The sequence below is a fragment of the Crocuta crocuta genome, unplaced genomic scaffold (assembly GCF_008692635.1).
Source record: "Crocuta crocuta isolate KB4526 unplaced genomic scaffold, BGI_CrCroc_1.0 scaffold130, whole genome shotgun sequence".
Classification (NCBI taxonomy): domain Eukaryota; kingdom Metazoa; phylum Chordata; class Mammalia; order Carnivora; family Hyaenidae; genus Crocuta; species Crocuta crocuta.
In genome coordinates this window covers 5,064,114-5,072,321 of record NW_027527920.1, presented here as the reverse complement: position 1 = coordinate 5,072,321, position 8,208 = coordinate 5,064,114, and the positions used below count along the sequence as shown (strand labels likewise).

The window sequence follows — 8,208 nt, the reverse complement described above, 5'->3', positions numbered from 1 at the left end:
TAGCACACTGAGCATTTTCTCATCTGTTGCCTTAGGAGTTAGAGTTTAGTATTTTGTGGGGTTTTCAGAGAGTTCAGAAATGCTGATGCAAAATGTTTGTAACAGAGGCCCCATCACCCCCGATCTGCACTTGCTAATGACCTGAGGAGCTGTCCCCCACAAAGCAGGACCCTCTTTGCTGACTCAGAAACACCCTCCAAACTTAGAATACTGCCTCTGTGGTTAACTGGCCCAGAAACGTGAATGGCCTTGTGAATAGCTCCTCGTCCAATCCTCTGAGGATGAGTAAAAATTTATATTGGATGAGAGTGGTCAAGAAATATGATTTCATTAGTTTTATTGTTTATTTCCTTCCTCTGGGGGAAAGGTAGCCTGATAAAATTATATGGGCTGGTAAATTTTTGGTACATTAATTCCCAGCTGTGTGACAAAATTTGGTTTGGGGCAACAGTCTGACACTGTTAGTGGAATTTTACTCCAGCGGGGTCTGTGGGCATCCATTTCATCTTGCTGTGATTTCCATTTTATGCTGACAAAAGGTCCAAAGTTTAAATACCCTATTCTAGCAATGCCAAAGCCACGAAGCTCTTTATAATATTCCTTGTTTGTAGAGAGGAAAATGTTTGTTTAGGTCAGAAATAGTTGAAAGTTATAGGTGATTAACTTGAAGGCCCTTTAGATTTTTAAATTTTGGGTGATGTGACTGTTTCATCATCCTTGCTGACGGGAAAGAAATGTTAACTCAACAGAAGACGACCAGGGCTTCATAATGTTTTTATACGTTTGGTACCGTAGTTCCACTGTGTACTTTTGGACAGTGTTACAAATTAAAATTTGATGACAGTTTGCAACATGCTGACTTGGAAGCTTCTAGATACAGACAGTGGGCTCACAAATAAGAATTAACAATAGGTATGAAGGGTAAGTGGGTGTAGATTGGCTGAAGCCATCCCGGGAAGTCAAAAAGCTTGGCAGGGGGTGGGCTGAAGACCTCACCGGGAAGAGGTCTTTCCATGTCATAGCCCTCAGGTATTTTAGTGTCTCAATGTGCCTTGGAAATGTGCCATGCTGCCATTGGTGGTCATGCTCACCACCGCACGATCTCAAAGGGGATTTCGTGGGGGGTGACAAACTCCTAAGGGGATGTCCCTCTTCCTCCTCCTGCATGAGAAACGCTGCCCCCAAATTTCCCAGATGCCCCGGTGGTGATAAAACTTGAATGTATTCGAATGAGGCTGTTGAGTTAACCTCCATCGTCCTTGGCTCGTCGTAGAGTTTTGACTTCCGTGGCCTGGTTTCTGGAGAGAAATGCATTTGTCACTGATCAGAGTGAGAAGTGGAGGGCTTTAGAAACCGTTTGAGTACCAAGTGATCCGTGTGACTTGCCGTCATCGTCAAGTGTTTGTTGTGGAGCTTGGCTCACATGAGATGTTCTAAGGCAGGCAAGGTGGAGTTGAACAGTGTGGTCAGATGTGTTAGAGAGACCCTTCGCTTGGCTCTGCCGTGTCCCAAATTTGTGTTGGCCGTGGTACTATGTGACACGCCTGTTCACACTGTATGACAACTCTTTATACCATATGAGTTGAATGCCGGCCTCTTGATTTTCTAGTCAACAATCTATTAAGGATGAAAAGGCAAAGACCCATTTCTAAACTCAGATGTTCTTCCAACTTACATTATGTCTGGTTTTCTTAAACTGTATGGGAGGAGAAAAAAATAAAGTTTATTTATTATAATAAAGGCCTGTTACCCACTTGATTTGGTTACGTTTCACTTACTACACTGTGAACATGTCTGCTCGTCGTGAGAAGTAGTTTCCTGGGACGCCTGGGTGCTGCATTCGGTGGAGCATCTGACTCTTTCTTGATCTCGGCTCAGGTCATCATCTCATGGTTTGTGAGTTCAAGCCCAGCATCGGGCTCTGTGCTGACGGTGTGGAGCCTGTTTGGGATTCTCTTGCTCTCTCTTTCTCTCTCTCTGCCCCTCCCCTGCTTGTGTGCTTGCTCTCTCTCTCAAAATAAATACATAAACTTAAGAAATATCTTTAAGAAATAGGTTCCTGTACACGTGTGCATTGCTAAATCATTCAATGAATGTTTATATTTTGTGCCTGGTATATATGGAGTGAGCACTGTTTTAGGGACCAGGGGTAAGAGAAGTGAACAGAACTCACCTTGTCCCTCTTGCACGGAGTGAATCTTGTGACCATCAGGAGGGAAAGACAGATGCATTCCGATAATGGTAAGTGCTATAAAGAAAAGAAGCCTGTGAAGAAATAGAGATGGGTGGGGGAGGGCAGGTGAGACTGGATGGCCACCCTGCGAAGCTGACATTTGAGAAGAGCCTTGGCGGGCAGGATGGGGGCCAGCCCTGCTGGCATGGGGTGGGGCAAATGTTTCAGGTCAGGTAGTGAATGGGCAAAGTCCCCAAGACCAGAAGTCACCTGGTCCTGTCGGAAGGATGGAAGTCAAGCCACTCATTCCTGAAATGTGTAAATCTCGACAATGTCTGGGTCACCTGACTTTCGAAGACTTCTGGGAGTTTTCCTGAATGTTCTTCCCAGGAGATTGTCCATGGGGCTTCTCCGTACTTGTATGAGTGCTTCAACTCTGTAATAAACGTACTTGGGGCAAATAGAGAATTGTCACACCCATTCTCTTCACTGCGGGCAACAAATTTCTAAAACTGGCTTAATTCATGCCTCCTGTAGAGCTCGGAACAAGGGGCCTCAAAGATAATTTAATCCAGCCTTTCAAAAATGGGTTTGATGATGCGAGCACCTGAGTGGCTCTGTCAGTTAGGCGTCCAGCTTTTGCTTTCCGTTCAGATCATGATCATGGTTTCTGAGTTGGGAGCCCAGAGTTGGGCTCTACCCTGAGAGGGTGAAGTCTGCTTGGGATTCTCTCTCTGTCTCTCTCTGCTCCTCTGTGCTTGCACTTGCTCTCTCTTTCTCTCTAAATAAATATTTTTTTAAAATGTGTTTGATGATATAAAATGCACAGATGCAGATTACCTGGGGGAGGAGGAGCTCTGGAGTTTCACATTTTTATCAAAAGCCCCAACCGATTTTTAAAATTTTTAAAAAATAATTTATTTATTTTTGAGAGACACAGAATGCAAGCAGGAGAGAGGCAGAGAGACAGGGAGTGAGGGAGACACAGAACCCGAAGCAGGCCCCGGCTCTGAGCTGTCAGCACAGAGCCCGACGTGGGGCTCGAACTCACGAAACATGAGATCATGACCTGAGCTGAAGTTGGAAGCTTAACCGACTGAGCCAGCCAGGGGCCACCACCCTGCCCCCAAGTGATTTTTAATATCAGGCAGTTTAAGAAACACTGGTCAAGTCCAACCATTCTTCTTCTTTTTTTTTCTTCAAACTTGGAAAAACATTGCCAAATAGTATGAAGAATTCCCAGGTACTTTTCATCCTTCCCCCTTTTGATGTGTATATAACTGTCATCTCTAACAGAAACTTGGCTCCCATTATCCACAATGTATTATTTGCTCAATCTTAGAATGTACCGAATGTCATTTGAGAATTACTAACCCGTGTCTGCAAAAAGGCTTACTAATTAGAATTCAATATATGTTTCAAGTTCTTTTTGTCTGGAGCCTGAGGGCATATAGTCTCAATAGTCTAAATTACTTGGGTTAGTTATGGCCCCTTTATGTGTATGTTACTCGTTTGAAATACTATGTAGATCATTTGTTTTCTTTTTGTATCAATTTTACACCCCCCCCCCCAAGCTTGCTGATTTTTATTGTCTTTTGAGTATATAAAACATTAACCTCCAGTCGTTCATTTTCAAATGGCCTGGGGAGAGTCACATGGCTTGCGGATGTGAGACAGCACTGCCTAAGCTATTGAGTGTGAACAGCAGGGAGGGCCAGGGAGACAGGCATCCTGAGGTCCTCACTTTTACTGCCTTCCCTCAAACACGCTGGACTTTGGCCCTTTCTGGTCACTGGTGGTTATACGGTTCCCGCAGCCGTTCTTGTGGGTGTTCAGGTTAATTATGGTTTCCCGCTGGCATAGGGTCAGCCTCTCTCCAGTGATTTGCATAGGACCCTCCAGGCCAGTTGGGCAGTTTCTTATAAAGTGATACAATAAGACCCGCAATCCCACCCAAGAGAAATGAAAATCCCCATCTGCATAAAGACCTTCATGCAAATAATTATACCAGTTTCATTCATAACTGCCAAAAAGGTAGAAATGACCTAAATGGCCATGGGCTCGCAGATGGCTAAACTGTCACGCATTCGCACAGGGGATTACTATTACTAAACATGGTACCAATGTGTGCAACTCAAAAAAGCAGTGAATCTCCATTCTGCCCAGCTGAAGAAGGGACATTCTGGAACAGAGAAAACTCTAAGGAAGGAAGTCAGAAAAGGGGTTGCCAGGGGCTGGGGGTGGAGGAAGGTCGTTGACTACAAGAGCAGCACAAAGAAAGTTTTGCTGGGACAGTGACAGTGGTACAGGATGGTGTGTTTGTCAAATCCACCCGAGAAGGCTAGGTTTTACTGGACACAAATTATACCTCCATACCCCTGACTTTGGTAGAAGCCTCCCGGTTCTACCCCCTTCCCGTCTGCTATCCCTGGTCTGGATCTCTAATTCTAGGGGAAAACGCAAATCTGTTACTGCCCATGGGAGGCCCTTGGAGGGGGGAGGGGGGAGGAGGGAGGAGCGGGACTGGGAAGAGAGAAGAATGTGTTAGGGGTGAGGTGACTTTTTATTTTATTTTATATTTTAAAGAAAACAAGCCAGAGAGCTTTAGTACGGATAGAGGCGAGGGAGGGAGAAGAAAGCGCCCTGAAGAAACGCTGGGGTGGGTCTCGATGGACCTGAGTCCTCCACCGGGACGGATGCATCCATTCCTCCCGGACATTTACCAGGGGGCCTCCATCGTGGGGCGCTAAGCGTGCGACAGTGCCACCTAGTGAGCCTGTGGGGGATAAGCTGATAGAGGAACAGTGACCAAAGCGGGATGGGGGCTCTGATGGAAACCAACAGGTTGCTGGCAGGGTGGAGGGGACTAGGGGTATAGAGTAACGGTCTAGCACCCGGTGGCAAGTCGTTGGCAGAAGGTCAGCTGAGAACTGAGAATAAGGAGGCATTGTCGGAGGAAGGCGGGGAGGAGAGCTTGCCAGCAGAAGGACCGTTAGGTGAGCCCGGGGGGCACTGAAGGTCAGCGTGGCTGTGTGTGTGTGTGTGTGTGTGTGTGTGTGTTTGCGCGCGCACGCGCATGCATGCAGGGAGCAACGGTACGGGATGAGCTTGGAGAGGAAGAGCCTCAGGGCCCTGTGAGGGTGTTCAGCGCTGGGGAGCTCCTGCGAGCTCCTACAAGCCGGGGAGGCACATGACTCGATCTGTGGTCTAGAGGTGAGCGGGCTGCAGATTTGGGGGGCAGCAGCAGGGAAGCCTGCTAGGGTACTGTCGCAGTCATCCAGACAAGAGATGGGAGGAGCCAAGGGGATAGAGAGCAGCGTTTGAGAGGTTTGAAGGCTCTTTGGTGGGCAGAACTGTCAAGATGTGGTGAGTGGATGGTGGAACAGAGAGGCAGGAAGTCAAAGCGGGTACCGGGGACTCTGGCTTGGGTGGCTGGGGAGCAGGTTCAGGGGAAGAGATTAGGGAGCATTATGTATGAGGTGCCTATGGGACACCCAAGCAGAGAATGTCTGGAGCTCAGAAGAACAAACGTGACTGGTGTGTGAAGCCACGAGAGTGGTTGGCAATGCCTGAGGCAAGTCGGCAGCTAGTGGTGACCAGGTCAAAACCCTAAGCTACGACGACGTTTAAGCACACACAGAAAAGGAAGTCACAAATGAGTTCTGTGAAAGGGGGGCTTAGAGAGCTAGGAGAGAAAAATGAAGGCGTAGTAAGAGAAGAATGAGCAATATCTTCAGCGCTGTTGAGAGGCCAAGTAAGATAAAGGCATGGAAGAAGGGCCAATTCGATTTAGCATCAAGGAATTGGTGGTCTCAGGAATGGAAGAACTAAGACCAAAGTCAGGTTGCAAGGTAACTAACAAGGAGCCAGTAGCCATGCCCCATTCCTAAATAATACAGGTCCCGACTCGTCATTTAACAAAGAAATAAAAGCATTAGGAAAAACCATCTTTATGTCGCACAATACGGGCCAAGGATGTTACGTTTTGTCCACTCAACTGGTGTCTGATTGAGGAGTTGGGACCAGAGTCCCGTAAGAGCACAGAGGTAGACACAGATTTGACAGTCATGACGTTAGGGACAAATGTTGAAGCGGGACAGAATTAGTTCACCTTAGAAAAGAGTGGACATTGCTGTTCAAGAGCAGGACCAAACTTTACTCACCTCTGTAGGCTGTCAAACAAAAATTCAACTGCGTAATTTAAAGGATCACATTGGTTTTATTGAGCGATTCATGAATAGCGTCCCATCTAGCAAGCGGAGGGATGCTCCCAGGAGCGGTACAAAATGGAAGGCTTTTGTAGGAAGGAGGGTGGGGCAAGGAAGTTACTGGTAAAAGACAAGACAGGATTCTTTCAGGCCAGGTCACGTTCCCTAAGCGGGGAGGTAGGGGGTTCTTACCTGGAAGGTCGTCTCATCTTCCTTAGGGGGAGCTGGGGGAGAGGGGAGATGGAGGAGGCCCCTGTGACATTACCTCATTGGTGCGGACCAGAAAGTTCCTGACTGACCGGTTCAGACTACGTTTATGGGGGAGGTAGAAACTACACTTGGGTTAGATATTAAGCCCCTGTTTGGTGACCTGGTCTAGCATAAGGGACTCCATCTCGGGCGGTTGGCTTTCTTTTTAACAATGCTCAGGATCAAACACTGTTGAGAATTTGATAAAAGAGAAAATAACTGGATAAAAGAATGCATATATAGGAAAGAGCTGGAGGAACCAGAGAGGGAGCGCCCAGGAAAGGGGAAGGAGGGAGAGGACGCCAGCATGATGGGGTGATAGGAAGGCGGACAAGGAATCTGACCGTGCAGGGCACCGCACAGCAGGACACCCCCGAGCGGGAACCCTGCTGACCTCTGAACCCACGCTGGGCTGGCCCTTCCGTTGGACTTCTTGCGCTGTAGGGAACTAAACTCTCAGTTTCCTCGTGGGAAAATGGAAGGGGGTGGATTTCATTACATCTGACTGCGGCCCAGACACCCAGACGGCCCGCGCCGCCGCCCCGCGGTCGCCTAGGAGACAAGCGCCACTTCCGGCAGAGCGGCCACTTCCTCTGAGGCCGCCGGCGTGCCATCCGCTAGGCTCCGGGCCCGGCGCCTCCGGTCCTTTCCCGCCCGGCCGCCCGCTCGCCCAGGTTGCACTCTGCCGCGGTAGCGCGGCCCGGGGGTCTCCCCGCGCGCGGGCTGTGCCCCGGGGTTGAGGGCGCCAGGCGGCCTCGGTCCCTGGAAGGCCCTGGCACCCGCGAGCGCGGCTTGTTCTTCCGCGAGCCCAGCCCGTGGCCTTGAGGCGGAGACCGGTTTCGGAGGCCGCGGTCCTTGGGCGGGGAGGGGGGGGGGTCCCCTGACAGCCCCGCTCCGCCCACGGGCGTCCACGCCCACATTCCTCCCGCAGTCGGCCGCGCTGCCCAGCGCACTGACCGCTTGGGGTCCAGCAGTCCCTGCGCCGAGGGGGAGGGCTGATATTTGCGTAAAACAGCTTGTTTTCTTGAGGCCAAAGTCAAAATCACCTTAAAACAAAATGTTGAATTTAAGTAAACCTACCATAATAGTTTGTACTTAAAACACTGATTGGCTTGTTTCATCTCCAGACATGTTGAGAAAATAGTTTAATGATCTGTAGCCCATGCCAATAATTTAACTTAATTTTGATGTTAAGAGTTCATCATCTACGCTATAGATCAGGGTGGGCGTTGGTGGAGCGTGCTAGAGAAAATACCGTTTTCTAAGAGAGCAAGAGAAATTGCAGTTTGGAGACTCAATTTTGTTTGGGGGACAAAGGATGGTAGCTTGGAGAACTCCATAAACAATTAAGTACAGACCTAGATCTAGATGAAAAAATGGATTCCTCTATCCGCATTTTAATTTTTTTATTAAAAAATTTTTTCATACTTATTTTTAGAGAGAGGGGGGGAACGAGTTGGGGAGGGGCAGAGAGAGAGAGAGAGGGAGACACAGAATCTCCAGGCTGTGAGCTGCCAGCACAGAGTCTGATGCGGGGCTGAGTTCATGACCTGAGCTGAAGACAGATGGTTAGCCGGC

At 48.7% G+C, this 8,208-nt stretch overlaps 1 long non-coding RNA gene across 1 annotated transcript in view; it reads right to left on the bottom strand.

The window, feature by feature from the left end:
* The window catches only part of LOC144216980 (uncharacterized), a 9,038-nt gene extending 1,868 nt beyond the window's left edge, over window positions 1–7,170 (bottom strand). Inside the window, exons 1-2 of the long non-coding RNA XR_013330815.1 lie at window positions 7,025–7,170; window positions 2,174–2,248 (exon numbers count right to left, since the gene is read on the bottom strand). This is a non-coding gene — a long non-coding RNA (uncharacterized LOC144216980). The remainder of the gene's footprint in view (window positions 1–2,173; window positions 2,249–7,024) is intronic.
* Between the last annotated feature and the right edge of the window lie 1,038 nt (window positions 7,171–8,208).